We start from the raw sequence: 12,554 nt of genomic DNA, 5'->3' as shown, positions 1-12,554 counted from the left end.
GACAGTCCTGGAGCCATTATGAAGTAACAAAGCAACGCTGAAAAATGTAGGGGATGTGCAACAGAAAATATTATGAGCATCAGAAGGGAGGGTAGGGTCAAGAGGACTGAAGAAACACGTGACCCACACTTAGGTGCTTGGACAGTTACGAAACAGGCCCAAACTTAAAAAAACTCACTCCACTGCCTAAAAGCTGAGAAGGGAAAGACATATCCAAGGCAACTGCAAAAATATAAATTTGTTAGAAAGAATTCCACTTCTACCTGGGCAACCATTGTTCTGGAGGCAGCACACTGCAAGGTGGTTAAACTATTACCACACTAATCTAAACTGATGCAAATATTAAACTTGAAGATCTTGCCATTTTAAGATCTTCTGACAGAATTTGAACTGTCACTGTGAAAAACATATTTCTAACCTTCTTCATTTGAACTCAGTATGCTGCAGCACTGTCCAGCCTTGCCAGTCTCCAGCCAAATCAACCAAGATGGCCCCCACTCCTTACTAAATTCAGCTCAGTGAGTTATTAACTTCTAGACCTACTTCTGACCATTTAAATGTCAACACAAAATGCCTGCTTATGAAAATGGACACAGCAGAAGTCAAAACATCTTTTCAGAAAGATTTTGCCAAATTCATGGGATTGTACTTACAACCCGACAAAGGAGGGGGTGGATGTACATGCTTGTCTCACATCCACACTGCACCTCCACCATTGCTAGCACTGGTGAGGCTACGCTGACAAACAGATCTTAATTTTCCTAGGCTAGGCAAGGCTAAAAAATTTATTCTTGAAGACTCAAAACACCTTGGAATGTCTCCTACACACAAAGGTAGAGAATGATGAAAGGTAAAAGTTTAGTCTCTCACTTTGCTGCATAAAAAGCCTTGTTATCTATTGATTTGCTAAAATGATTCTGCTAGACTTCCTTATATTATTTATGGAGATTGTGCCCTAAAAATTGGGTAATGGAAAGCTCTGAAGAACATTCGTGTGTGTGCATTTCCTGAGATTATTTTCGTTTCCAACATATTGTATTGATAACTCTTATTTACTTTAATTTATAACTCCCTACTCTGTTTGCAACCTCCCTTTTTCTTTTACCAGTAGATTGTAAGTCACCTCTAGAGCAACTCCACTCACATGAAAATTGAGAGGAGCTGATGAAGCCTTTCAGCTAAATAACTCCTGCTGGCCTGTCAGTTTTTGGTCACTGGGTAACACTTAACAGAATTATATGGCATGTCCATTTTTGATTTTAAGAGCCTAAAGAGAGGAAGCAATGGAAAGAGATTTTCAATGTCTCAGTCACGGAGCAAAGATTAATCTGATAACTGTTAATTATTGATGGAAAATATTTTAAATTACATTGCCTTTATTGCCTGTCTCTACCAGGACATGATCAAAAAGTAAGTACTTTTCCACTCCTTTTTGCCTTTAACTATAAGAAATCACTGCAGGGAAAATTCTACCACCTAAGTTTTCCTGAAGAAAAAAGTAGTGTTATCATCGCTAAGAAATGCAGAAGTCTCATCTTGCTAATAAACTTCTTCATCCAATGGAAATGTTTATACACCACTGTTTACATGTTCAGGCCAAACTGCTGCTATTCCAGTGATTACAATGGGTTATTTGCCTTCGCTGGTGACTTGGAACTTGGGAGTGGCTGAACAGCATGGAAATTTACCAACTGGCACAAGTCTCTGATCTGAATGTGGCAACTGAGGTTCTGTGCCCAAATTGTTCCTGCAGCCAAACTGCCTTTCAGATTGAACCTATATCTTTTAAAAGCCTTTAAGTGAATTGTACTGGTGATCAGTACCAGATGGACAGTCATAAAACAGTTTCTCTATTTCTCCCCTGAAAAGGTAGAACACAAGGACTCAGTACATACTCCTCCTCCTCTACTTCCAGCCACAAAAGTGCAGGAACCCCAATTTAGGTATGTTTTCACTGCAGAGTTAACTTGAGTTATCTAAACTCAAGTTATTCCTCTTGAATTAGTCCAGTTCAAGTGAGAGCAGACACCTCAAAATAACACTCAAGCTGCTGTGCTCACACTGGCACTGATGTGTGTGGAACAGACTTCTGGGGGCATAGCCCAGGGTTCCATGTACCTGCAGTAAGCTTAGCCACTTTATAAATTCTTTCCCATTGAACTGTGGGAGAATTTGCCAATCCTTTCCGAGCACATAGTGGGGGGAATTGTGGAAAGGCACTGTAGGATTAGTGCCACTTGAGTGGAGCTAGCCTGCATCCACATTTCAGAGCCATCATGTTAGCAACTGACCGATTCTGCTAATTTGAGTTTTAGCCTATACCCCCCCGATTGGTCAGCCAACTGGAGTTGAAAGCACAACTACACTCAGGGTAAGGGTTGTATGTGGATGGGACTCAAGTCAACTTTGCAGTAAAGACAAACACTTAAATGGACCAGCACAGAATTCATTCTTCATCTATCAGTTCTTGAAAAAAGAACAGGAGTACTTGTGGCACCTTAGAGGCTAACAAATTTATTAGAGCATAAGCTTTCGTGGGCTACAGCATCCGAAGAAGTGGGCTGTAGCCCACGAAAGCTTATGCTCTAATAAATTTGTTAGTCTCTAAGGTGCCACAAGTACTCCTGTGCTTTTTGCGGATACAGATTAACACGGCTGCTACTCTGAAACCTATCAGTTCTTGGTCACTCAGACTGTCAACCAGGATGAAAAAAATAATTAAATGAGATTATAGCAATTTGTGATGTGGACTCTTGTCCCACCATGAAACGAACAAAAAAGTAAACCTCATATCACAAAGTATCATGCACAAAACCAAGACTAGCTTTCCAATTTTGATTTCTTCCTCCCCTAAACTAGAAAGTGGTGATGTGGAGCCAGCACATTCAACTTCCTTCTTAGATTGTGAGGAAACGGAGGTCTTTGCATCTCTCCACACCAATCTTTACTGGCAACTGATATTTCAGTTGCATAGCTGCCCCTCCTCACAGCTGCTGTCTTCCCTGCAGCTGTGCAATCCCTACTTTATGAGCAGCCCCAGGCTTGCTGCCCAATTGAACTGTATCTCAGCCCACTAACACTGTAAATTATCACAGCTCAATTCATAAATGAGATAAATTCCCAGCTAATAAACTAGTAAAATCAGCCACAGAGGGTGTGCCACAGAGGTCCATTGGTACTAGTTGGGAAAGGGTTCACTACTCTACGTCACCAACTCACTACAGATAGGGTGACCAGACAGCAAGTGTGAAAAATCGGGATGTGGGTGGGGGGGTAATAGGAGCCTATATAAGAAAAAGACCCAAAAATTGGGACTGTCCCTATAAAATCGGGACATCTGGTCACCCTAACAAAACACTGCTTTCTCAGTAATTACCCAAAAAGTGGCTTGTAAGATATTAAACGAAAGCCAATGACACACTGGCCATTAATATCACTGTGAAATGTACCTACTGACACTATATAAGGAAGTGTATATATACACTGAAATTATGTTTTAAAGTCTATAACAAGGCAGAGTGAACAAACAGGTCTTCTGCCAGACATAAGCATAGCTATTCACCTATCCGTGTCTTTGATGTAAATTAAGCATGGTATAGCCAACACAATGGAGGTCCAATTTGCTCAGGGAGGCAATGGGAAAAATGATTGACGGGAGTATGTGAAACCAACAGGGGGGAGAAGCACACTGAACAAGCAACATAGGAGAAGAGTCTTATCTGGGGGTGCACTTCAACAGGGACATTTCAACGGTTTACTGGACCATATGAGGAAAGAGAAAGGACCCCTTTCTTATCCTTCAATGAGGAAGCCAAAAGGACAGTGCTTTTTGCATTCATGAAAGTTGGATCCTGGTCACGTGGGCTAGTCAGGCTGGGAGGTTGCTTTAGGTGAGAGATTGCTTTAGACAAAGATTTTAGCCTGTCAGAATTAAGTTTAAACTCTAAGAAACGTGTTATTCCTTTTGTTTTACTTGTAATCTGTTGTTCTTACTCTCGATCTCTTAAAAATCTTAATCTTTATACATAAACATATGTGTTTTCATTATAAGTATATCCCAATGCTGTGTTATCATAAAGGACCTAGTCCTGAGTTGTGCCAGTCAAGCTGTGTGTGTGTGTACACTGTCTCTTTGGAGACAGCTTCCCAGATTATTTCTGTGAGTGTCTAGTGATGGGCTGGATACTACAGAAGGGGATGCTTTCAGAGGAGCACGGAGGTCTGCAGAGATCTGGAAGTCAGTGCTTGTCTGTGGCCAGAGGCTGTTAGTTTCAGGGTGCTGAGATACAGCAGGTAAAACTGCTTTGCGTTAAGGGTAGGTGGTGGTGAAGTACCTCAAAACCCTAAGTACCTCTGGGGAGCATCACAGAGAGTAGAGTGTCACTCCCTAACATTCTCTCAGATTTTATGGGTTAAACCAATCATGGGAACTTCTAAATCCTTCTATATCATTTGTCACCCTACACTTGGATGCTATCCCCCACATATTGCCCACTGTTTATTTTTTGAGAACATGGGCTCTCATGCAAATCTAATCCTTACTTGCTGCTTTTATAAACTAAATTAGAAAATGGAGCTGCTGGAGATTGCAAGATTTTAAAAGTGGTGCCACTGAAGAGATTACAATCTGTTACACATCTGTGTAGGCATGAGATTTTATCCCAACATTTCTAAAGAAAACAAACCCTCCTGGTTTGCATTTATATAAAATGGGTTAGAAAAATTAAGGCTATCAATCCGAAGCAAGTCAGCAAATGGTGCAACTAAACCAACCTGAATTCTGGCAGACTGCCAGAATTAGAGTCTTCACCCTCTAATACAGCTACTATTCTCGGTCATATTCTAACATACATAATATACACAGACTATCTTTGGGCCAATGCACTAATAGGGCACAAGGCAAATAGTTATACTCACGCTCACACTGGCTCCTGCTATGGGAAATCTCTCCACTAATACTACATCCTTGGAATTTATTTATTCTTAACAGATTAGGAACTGTTCCTAATATATGACAGAAAATTGACTCCCCTTTGGATTGTGCACAGCAGAGGAAGAAAACACGGGAGACCAAGAGTCATGACAGAAAAGAAACACTTCGTCAATAAGAAAAAGAGTGAACTGTTTATTTGGTGGCCAAAACCATACTAGTATTAGGCCTCAGTCCATAATAATAAAATATTAATACTTTCATAGTGATTTTCATCTTTCAGGCACTTTACAAGCATTAATCTTTAACAGACAATAGGAGAGAAAGAATTCTCCATTTAAGGAAACTGAGAATTAGAGGTTAAATAATTTGCCCAATTCCATAAAGGTGGTTAGTGACAGAGCCAGGAGCAGAAGTCTGGAGCACCTGGCTCCCAGTCCTATGTTCAATTCACACCTATATTCACCTTATCAAAAATTCACAAAATCACCACATTGGTGGTTTACTTAAGTCTGGTTTGCCAACAGAGCTGACTTTGGGCTACCAAATACATGCTACACATCCAGATTACAAAGTGATGCATTCCTTATCCTGCTCTTTGCCTGGCCAAGAAGAGAAGCCAAATGCATGCGACTTCTATATGCAGTTCAAAACAATCCCCTCATATGTTTTGTTTCCTCCCTCTGATTAATTAATTGTGCACCTGAGGTCCCCTGCCAAAAGGGTTTTCATGGACCACAATTATTTGAATGATATGGGACTGGAATCTACATGCCTTTCCTATTAAGAAAGGAGGACCAAACTGAAAGAGAAGGCTTGCCTACGAACAAGACTAAACGAAACAAGACTAGAATTCCACCCGAGAGGCAGCACATAACAGTACTTTACAAACAGACCAAAAAGAAACCCCCCAATTAGCAACTCATAATTCAGTTTCTAAGCTTTAAAGAGCATATTAATTTTTAATAAATTAATTCCATTCTTAATTTTTAAAAGATTTATATAAAAAATTAACAAATTAATCTGACAATGCCTGAAACTACAGAGGTGGTGTAATGATAGATGAAACACAGAAGAGAGCCAGACAGAAAAGAGCATTATACAGATTATATCCATTACTTCTGATTTCTTAAATATAAAACTGAACCTAGGATACAAAATAGAAGATAACGTTTCCAAAGACAAACTAAGTGATCAAAACATAAGTTTGTCTCAAAACAGAAATTGATATGGATCAATAATGGGGCTGAAGAGGATGAACTACTGTTACTGCCATTTGTTTCTCACTGCCAAAAACATGACATCATGGCAGAAGGAAGGCTCCCCTATAAAGAATGCATGTCATTTATTTCCTTCAAGGACACACTGCTAATCCAACCTGCACTTAAAAATCTCAAGAGCATCAACAGACCAGCACCTCAGCCAGGAGGCTGAAAATTAAAACTATTCTCATCCCACTCCCAATCATTTTCCCTAAAGGAGCTGCACTCCAAAGGGGGAGGGGAATGGGGGACGGGGGAAGGGGACAGGCAATGTACATATGTAATTAACCATATGTTCTCTTCCTGAAGTGCAGAATGGTACTAGCTGAAGGTAGCCAGAAAAGAAAATTCACCAAAGTGGCTGGCTGAGCAGACAATCATCCATTTCATATGCCAGTTTTAGTTTACAGTTTCAGATCAGATATACTCATCAATGCACTTCAGCAGTGAGTTCAGCATGAAACGATTACATTTCACTTGCCTGGAGCAAGGATTTGGTAGTTCCAGACTGATGAACAAATTAATTTTCCTATCATATAGCATTACCTCCTCTTCAATCTCCCATGAAAAGAGCTGAATGTCACCCCAACTCTGCTAAAAAAAATCCTATGTATTACACAGTATTCTTCCTTTAAAGACTTACTAAACACTAGATCTAGTTACAAGTAAATCGCCAAAAACAATGAGGAGCCCTTGTGGCTCCTTAGAGACTAAAATGTATTTGGGCATAAGCTTTCGTGGGCTAAAACCCACTTCATCAGATGCATGGAGTGAAAAATACAGTAAGCAGAATATATATTCTAGAACATGAAAAGATGGGAGTTGCCTTACCAAGTGGGGAGTCAGTGCTAATGAGCCAATTCAATTAAGGTGGAAGTGACCTATTCTCAATAGTTGTCAAGAAGGGGTGAACACCAAGGGGGGGGGGGGGATTACTTTTGTAGTGCTAATGAGGCCAATGCAATCAAGGTGGCCCAAGTAAATCACCAGTATGTTTCATAAGGCATCTTACACATAATAGTGAATTATTAGGAATGGAGCAGCTTGACAGCATGAGAGGCAGAAGACTCATCAAAGTTGTTATACCTTGTATTTGGGTATATTTGGGTAGAAAGCCTATATGAAACCACTTCAAACACATCAGATTCACTAAAGTAAACTAGAGATACATTTTTAACAGGTATAATGAAACCTTCTTATAGTGAAGCAATTTCTCCCCTTCTCTCCCTCACCCCAGAATTTCAATTTAAGGAGCATGGAATTCCTCTCCAGAAAGAGATGGGGCAGCAGAGTGGATATCCAGGCTATGAGCTGCCTCTCATTCTGGTCCCCCTGGCCAGGAGAGAGTGTGCTGGCCCGTAAATTACAGGGCTTTGCTGATGCTTAAAGCCAGCCCCGGCGAAGGGTCACTGCAACTCTAACTGCAACTTGTATAATTTTTCAAAACACTGAACAATGTGGAAATGTTGTTTTCCTATATTCACATACTTTAAAGGCCAGACAGGACGATTATGATTGTCTACTCTGACATCTCGCACAACACAGGCCACAGAATTTCAACCAGTTTTGCGTCACTATAGATTTACTAGATACAATTTAATTTTAAGCAGGTTCCACTGTATTTCTAAAAACATTTTAGGCATTTGTTTAATATAGTGAAACTTGTCTGAATCAACCACTCAAGGGACTGATAAATCCTTAACTTATTGGAGGTAATTTTCTATTATAGGTGCAGAAGAGTTGTACTCAGGGTACCAGTGAATATTCTGGGGTAGTCTCTTGATTGAATATTCTCATAAAGGTGGTCTCTTGTATAGGTGTTACTACAGAACAATTCTCAAATATTTTCATAGTGTGGACCACTTATTAAGATAGAGCCCCTCTGTTGCACACCTCCTCTCCCAACCACCCAATTCCAAACCGTCCCTGTAAAATTTAGAGACTGATGTAATGAAAACAATGTTAGTATAGTATTAATGAGACAGGATGGAAAAACTCCCTTTAATGAATGGGAACAGTGGCTGAGTTACATTTCCCACCCCCCACTCTATATTTGGGCTGCTTATTTCCTCTATCTGGATGTAGGACTTCACTTTTATTGGGGCCAGTCACCTTTTGTTGGTTACAGCTCCCATGACTCTAATCTCCATAACTGACTGTAATCTGCTTCGGTTTTCCTGTACATCTATTATCCCTGCAATTAAGGGTAATCTGCAATATGATCAGAGATCAATGGTAAGAGAAATCAAGAAGTCATATTTTCCTTGAAAAGCAAGGATACTCTAACTGGTGGAAGATGCAACATTCCTGTTAGGATTTAGGGATACAAGGGTCTGTGCAAAATACAGATTTTTATGGAATGAACACAAGCAAAATGCACTAAGAGCCAAAGCATCCCCCTGCTTTACAATCAAAAGCAAGTACCAATCTTTGAATCCAAGGATCTCCTGTTACTTCATATTTAAGGGGAGAAGCTGCCATATCACTGTTATCATGATACTTTCAGACAACACTCACCCACACACACTTTCTGAATACCATTTCTTTCTGTGTGTCATATTTGACAAACTGTTTATTGTCCTCTAAAAAAAGGTGTTACCAACTTTCCCAGATGATTAAAAAAAAAAAGTGATTGGTCCAAGCTGAACTGATATTAATGCAACTACTGATTCAACCCACTAGAGCAGAGGCAGATTATTTACATATATTTTATTTGCTGCAGGAAAACTGTTGCAAAGGCAGCAATAATTAGCAATTAAAATGTCATTTTTTTCCTGACAATTCAGATGCCATAAATATTATGAAAGGGAATGGAAGGAGGAGGATGGGGCCTTTTCTCAGCAAGTTACTAACGACAGAGATACCAAGTTTTCCTTTTTCTCCCAAGACTATGTGGCATTTATTTTCAAATGTGATCAAGTTTTTCCTCCTCCTTTCAGCAGGAGTGTGTAAAGAACAGAAACAGGAGTTTAGAGTCAACATGCAGTTACACTGCTATTTTCTATCTTCACTTTGGTGTCCTAGACCACAAGTGGTAGCTAATATAATTCCAGACAGTAAGAACCTTAAACTATTCCTTAATCAGCAGGAATGAGATACTATTATTATGGATTCCATTCTGCCACTCCCTCAAGTGCACTGGACCTGAAGCACTCCTACAACATGAATTATAACAATGCTTTAACAAATGGTCCATTTCCCTTATCAATGCTTTAGATACAAGAAAGAAGATACACTTTGGAACTGATGCTGCAGAGTTCATTTATGCATATTTCTGAAGGTCAACACACCTTTCAGAATTACTCAGTTAAGAAACTGCACTTTATAGAAGTTAAAAGATATAATAGCAAGGTAAGCTTATTATAAAGGTGAAATACAAAGGTACAATAAAGGTTGAGTTTATCTCATGTGTAAATCCTGCCAAAAGCCATGCTTGGGGGGAGGGGGAGAAGGAGCTAGCCAAAAATATTTTAATTTAACATTTTTAAGTTCTTTCCTCAGCATCCTCTAATCCTGTCACTTTCTTGTTCACTGAAGACAGTTCTGAAAGCATCATTCTGTGACATCACAGGTACCAGAAATCTTATTGCAATGATGCATTCAGGGACATCTTCACAAACCAAAAGTGACATGCACATTTCAAAGCGAAAACAATTAAGGCTTAGCTAAAATTTATTTCTTAATGTTCCCTTCAGCATGCTTAGTGGAGATAATAAGTACACACATTTGAGTTTAGTTAGCTTTGCAATTTAAATTTTGTGTTATGGTCCTTAGCAAAGTACACAGTAAAAGTCCCCCATGTTCCGCAGGAACTTCCTCATCAAAATCTTATGGTGCACTGAATATCTGTTGGCTCACATAAAGACAAAATGCTTTGTAAAAGATCTATATAATAGTTTTAAACGGAAGCACTTTGCAACCCTTCAAAACACATTTCTTGTTGAGCACAGGCTGAGATGCAAATGCAAATGCCCTGCTACTTAAGCTATACAAGCATGATGAAGGAAAGGAAAGGCTGTAAACACAAGCAAATCCAAAACCACTAGCCCAGCCCACTCAAGGTTTAGCATAGATAGAAACAGGTGGGGAAGGATAGCTCAGTCGTTTGAGCATTGGCCTGCTAAACCCAGGGTTGTGAGCTCAATCCTTGAGGGGACTATTTAGGGATCTGGGGCAAAAATCTGTCTGGGGATTGGTCCTGCTTTGAGCAGGGGGTTGGACTAGATCAGGGGTCCCCAACGCCGTGCCCACGGGCACCATGGTGGGCACTGGATGACTAGCCGCCGAGGAGTGTGGCCACCAGACAAGCAGCTGCCGAAATCAGCAGCATTTCGGCAGCAACACTTCCTGGCGGCACTTCAGCAGCTGCGTGTCCAGCGGCCACGCTCCTCAGCAGCTAGTCGTCCAGCACCCGCCACACGGAAAGGTTGGGGACCACTGGACTAGATGATCTCCTGAGGTCCCTTCCAACCCTGATATTCTATGATTCTATGACCATGTCAGCTAAAAGTTTGCATGGTGCAGTAGGGAACACATACACAGATGTAAGGCACAAAGGTCTTTGCTATATGTTTTGCTCACAAACATGATTTGCAATACTTGTTGCACCACCAGTATACACTAATGCAAAAAATCAGTTTTCACATGTGATCACTCTGCCTACATCAGGACATACAAGTATTGCTCATGCAAGGTTCTAGGGTTACCCAGGTGAAGAACTGGAGTCTCCTAGGTAGCTCCTGATCCACTATGGTGTTCGAGTTATTTTAAATATGCATTACCCACATAGCGAAAATCCAAGGCCTCAGCTAGGGACAGGGTACACATCACTGAGAAAACTAACCCAATGCAGGTGCAGACAGCATGGGGACTTTCTGATGCACACACCATAATATAAACACAGCCCCCAGGACTGTAAATAATATGAGGAAACAATTGCTAAATATTAAGTGGGGGTACATAGGAGGAAAGGGAAAGATACAGCAGGTCATTACAGGAGGGGTTAGGAGCAGTGGGGGAATTCAGCACTTCAGGTGTCTCAGGGAGGGAATTCTGCAGCACGCTGGAAGAGGACTCACCGGGGGTGACGTATTTGACGGATAGACTCATAGGCTGATGAGGTGTTTTATTAGAGCAGAGAGGCAGGAGGAGAAAATGAGGTGTCTCAACTTGGGGGGGGGGGCTCACGAGGATGAGGTAGTGAGAGATGAGATATTACTGGGGGGGCGGAAGAGGCGTCTCACAGATGAAGTGTCTCTCTGGGGGGGGCTCATAAGGGAATGGGGGGTCTCGCTGGGGCCGTGACTGAGGAGGGGAGAACGAGGGGTCTCAACGGGGGGGGGGAGAGGGAGGGCAACAAAGCATGTCACTGGGAGGGCTCCTGGAGGGGCCTCTCGCTGGGGTGGGGGCGGGGTGTCTCCCAGGGGAGCTCGGGGGTGTCTCCCAGGGGCAGTGAGTGCGGAGGGGAAGGCGCCGCAGATAGCGAGCAGGGACCCGGTCCCTGGGGGAGGGGGGCGGGACGCAGAACCATCCGCGGCGCTAACAGGCGGGGAGCGGGCCCCAGTGTCTCCGAGGAGGGCGGATCCCTCCCCCTACATGGAGGGACCCTGCAGCGAAGGGGGGGGGGGTCTCGGTTCTCTCAGAGGCCTGAACCTCACACTCACCTGGTCACGGCTCCATCCCGGCTTCAGCATCGCCTCGTCCCCTTCCGGAGCCGCCCACCCTGCCGCCGCCCCCCGAGAATAAACTTCCCCGAACTGGTGGTAACCCTGCCTCGCCGCCGCCGGCTCCTCAGCCACGGAAACTGTCCCGCCCCACCCGCGCCTTGGCTAGATGATTGACGGCTCGTGTTGCCAATCGGCATGCGCAGAGGTAGTTGAGTGTCACGAACGCCAACCAGTGACTGTCGAGCGGCCTGGGAAGCTAACGGACATGAATGGGAAGGGCAAGAGGGGATGGGGCGGAACTACTTGTGACTGGCTTACAACGCAGCCAATTAGAAGATAGAATTCATGTCCTCGGCAGTAGACGAGGTTAGAGTGTTTAGCCCTCTGAGGAACGGAGATGTCTGGACTCTTAAAGGGATAGTACCCAGTGGGCCTCAAACTTCCCTCGAACTCCCTCAGTGTGTGCATGGGAGGCAGGGCACCTTCCGTGGGCGGCCTTACCAAAGGGAGGGCGGCACGATCAGTGCGGCAATGGAAATCTCGTTTCACCGACACTGTGCCCCACCCCCACACCGCAGGCCCAAAAAAGAGACGTCCCAAAATACTGGGTCAGCAACTTAGTATAAATCTGTGCGGGGAGCCCAGGACTAGGACAGCAAGGGAGCTGCAGGGCAAGAGCGAGGGGCACTGGCAGGG

At 42.7% G+C, this 12,554-nt stretch overlaps 1 protein-coding gene across 2 annotated transcripts in view; it reads right to left on the bottom strand.

The window, feature by feature from the left end:
• Positions 1 to 11,953, bottom strand: part of MRTFA (myocardin related transcription factor A) — a 159,426-nt gene extending 147,473 nt beyond the window's left edge. For both annotated transcript variants that reach the window (XM_026657453.2, XM_026657454.2), the window contains exon 1: positions 11,856 to 11,953. The gene's annotated coding sequence lies outside the window, so the exon portion shown is untranslated. The remainder of the gene's footprint in view (positions 1 to 11,855) is intronic.
• Positions 11,954 to 12,554: the final 601 nt, after the last annotated feature.

Source organism: Terrapene carolina, unplaced genomic scaffold, assembly GCF_002925995.2.
Source record: "Terrapene carolina triunguis isolate 2854851 unplaced genomic scaffold, T_m_triunguis-2.0 Scaffold247, whole genome shotgun sequence".
In the NCBI taxonomy this organism is placed as follows: Eukaryota; Metazoa; Chordata; order Testudines; family Emydidae; genus Terrapene; species Terrapene triunguis.
This window is presented reverse-complemented; position numbering and strand designations above follow the sequence as displayed.